The sequence below is a fragment of the Lycium ferocissimum genome, chromosome 11, assembly GCF_029784015.1.
Source record: "Lycium ferocissimum isolate CSIRO_LF1 chromosome 11, AGI_CSIRO_Lferr_CH_V1, whole genome shotgun sequence".
NCBI lineage: Eukaryota > Viridiplantae > Streptophyta > Magnoliopsida > Solanales > Solanaceae > Lycium > Lycium ferocissimum.
In genome coordinates this window covers 56,499,419-56,503,222 of record NC_081352.1, presented here as the reverse complement: position 1 = coordinate 56,503,222, position 3,804 = coordinate 56,499,419, and positions in this window count along the sequence as shown.

Here is a 3,804-nt window from a genome sequence, read left to right as displayed (position 1 = left end):
TATCCCGAAGGGATCCATGCCATTTCCCGAGCGGTGGAACGATACTCATAAGCATCGTAGAACTTTAACCTCTCTGCGTGCTTCTAAATGTTCATCTAATTCTATTTCATTTCAGCTGTTGTATGGGTCTCGAATCAAATAGACAACTTCTACGGTTGGGTGGAGGGCATTATATGCCAGTACCCGCATCATTTGTGCACGTGGAAGGAGCTATCCAACAAAAAGTGGATAGAAAAAAAATCATGGTAAGTGGGTTTATTTTTCCCTATGTTCTTCCTTTTGTTTATCCCCTTCTCTAATATTGATATTTTCCTCAGGCTTGGGAAATGGGTCCGTAACCCCGAGGCCCGAATTGTTACACCTCGAAAAATTCCCCGTTAGTGTACAGTGAATAGATAAGCGAGGGGTATGATGTATACGAGGTTTGGACAAGTAAGAAATAGTATTTGATGATCCTAATTAAGATTTCCAAAGACATTCGAGTTAAAGAGAGAAAGTTGTTGAGGGAAGTGAGTCGCGAGTCGAGTGTAACGGATAAGAATTTCGAGTATTAAGCTAATGGTGTATTAATGATGCCCTAAGGAAGTGCTATAACGTCCCTTAGATTGGTATTGAAGTGATGAACAAGTATTAAGAAGTTCCATATGATCGAGATCAAACGAGTCGACGAAACAACTCACGGAAAAGCGGGCAAACATACGGCGACATGGCTGGCGATAAAATGTATGGACCGTATGTCCAACCGTAGATTCAAATTTTTGTAATACCATAACTTACTATCACGACCCAACCCCGTAAAGTCCGCGACCCGTGCCCGACCGGGCACTCGTACATACCTAGTATCCCAAATCGAAATAGCGTACGAATAACTTATACCGTGTACAAATAACATATATTTACGAAGAGTGAACGTCCCCCTCCGAAGGCCACAAATATACATATCGTGTCATAACTTCCGTAAAAATAGTATCACATATAAGCCGATAAGGCCGTCATAGCATAGGGGGACGTCCAAATCACAAATCACACGGACACGGTGAATAGTGAGTACCCATAACCCACACATATATGTCTACGAACCTACAGGGGCGAGCATAACAATCATATGACGGGACGGCCCCGCCGTACCCGTGAACAAACATATATATATACAATAACGTGTGTTCGGATCAAAGTATAGGCTCCGGAACAAGGAAAGCGCTCCAAGTCAGGTGAATAGGAATCCTAAGGCGTGGATCATCCAAAAAATAGATCGCACAGCGCGCGTACGAAACGCAACCGAAGAAAAGGGGTCAAGATTTTAATATGTACGAGTATGCAAAGCATGAAATATAGTGAACAAGATCACGATGATCAAAAACCGAAGTACGGAAAGTAAATGCAATATTCAAAATATTAAAAAGCTTACTCATAAAAATACAAACCATGACAGGGTTCTTAGAACGAATGGTCGCCGCCCGTCGTCGGCGCCACGCCACATCATACTCCGAAGATTTCATATCTCCGACACCCGACATATCATATCACATCATAACGCCGTAACACCCCATAACGCCAAATATACACGGTACCCGGCCAAAAGGGGGACTCGGCGTACGGACACATCATACTCCGAATATATCAAAGTGCGCACGAAACATAACCTGGCCGGGACTCGGTGAAGGATATATATGCAACCATATGCACGAGCAGAGTCGTGGGAGACTATATACGCTTTAAAACATTTTTCAAAAACTCATAAAATAATCAAAGTTGGTTATCATTTAAAACCAAGGCGATAGTCAAATCAAGTTTCTTTCAAACGTCGATCGAGGACATATCAAATCGAACTTTAAGACTCGTAGACACATATCAAACCATATGAAATAGCTTATGGAAATTAAGGGCATAGTCGTCATTATAAAGTCGTTAGAGAAGTAGTAGTCAACGTCCGAAGTTTAAGACAATAATTATACTCAATCCTTTCGAAAGTCATTAGTTCTACACAAAGGAGAGTCTCGGGGCCCACGGACGAGTATCGAACCAATCCGGGTCCATTTATGAAAGTTGGAGACCTTATCCATTATAGAATCTCCCGCGAACGTTTCGAAGCGATCCGAGCTCGTCTCCATGAAAGTTACGATTGTTCGTAGTTACGAAACCTTTAAAAGCAACATTCTTTAAGCAAAACTTGAAATCCAACTATACAAAAGACTTATGAACCATAGTTTGACAATATCAAGAACATTGACATCCGAAGGAAACAAGAATCGTATACGGCTCGGATCTTAAGAGTGGAGTTACCGAGACTCGTATTCTAGCCTACATACAATCAAGACATGCCAGAGAAAGAAAAGTTAGGCTTTACATACTCGTCCGCTTCCTAAATTAATCCAAGCTTACGTCTTGGCTTCTCCAAGATCTACAACATCATTAGACGCCAAACATTAGTCATACGCACTTAGGAATCCAATTCTAGGTTAGCACTTTATTTGCGTAAATTTGGGCAGCATCTCTCTGTAGAATTCAACAACCCCGAGAATTCAACTCGGCCAAATTCATCAACAACAATGCCAACAACCAAACTAGCAACATCAACAAGTGATTCAAAACTCATTCTAACATTAGTAACTCTTTTCTATATACTTCGACGGCATTTCATTTACATTCAAATCACCACCTACAATTAAGCCAACTCCAATGCTCATACATTCAAATACCAATCCGAAACCATTCAAACAAAATTCAAGAACATTTCAAACAATTCACACAATATTCAAACGGCCCAACCAATGTGCAAAGCCAATCTACATTTCCTTCCATATAAAGCTTCATACGGAGCCATTTGGATACTGGAATGATAGCTATTGTTATAGGAAAATTCGATTAGGGGTAAGTGGTCACCCCAACTACCACCAAAATATAGAACACATGCTCGTAGCATATCCTCCAAGGTCTGTATAATACGCTCGGCTTGTCCGTCAATTTGCGGATGAAATGCCGTGCCGAGCCTTACTGAAGACGACCCTTCGAAAGATTTTAACTTACCGTAAACTACGCTCCTGTCGTAATAATAGATATCGGAATCCCATGAAGTCTCACAATCTCCTTTTTGATATACAACCTCGCATAGTCTTCTCGAGTAAGTGGTTCGACCGGGAGGAAATGAGTCGTTTTGTCAATCTATCCACAATCACCCATCTAGAATCATACTTGCCTCGAGATGGGCAATCCTACAATAAAGTCCATATTGATCACTTCCCATTTCCATGTAGGAATTTCTATTGCTTGCAATAATCCCCCTGGTTTTTGATGTTCTACCTTCACTTGTTGGCAATTTGGACATTGGGCTACAAATTTTGCTATGTCTCTTTTCATGCCATCCTACCAATACCTCAATTTAAGATCATGATACATCTTTGCCGCTCCTGGATGAATAGAATACCGATAATAATGAGCTTCTTCTAGAATTCGATGGCGTAGTTCAGCCACATCCGGAACACATAACCTGTTCTGGTACCTGAGAACCCCTTCTGCCGAGACTTCGAATGGGAACTTCTCTTTTGGAAACTTCACACCTTTATAATACTTCAATTTGGGATTCTCGTATTGGCGCTCTTTTATTTCTGCATTCAAGGATGTAGTTGTGGAATTGTTAACACTAATTCCAGCATCGCCTGAATCAATTATACGTACTCCAAGATTTGCTAGTTGATGGAGTTCATGAATCATTTCTTTCTTCTCCGAGGGTACTTCACATAGGCTACCCATTGATCGGCTAATTAAGCGCATCCGCTACTACATTTGCCTTTCCGATGTGGTATA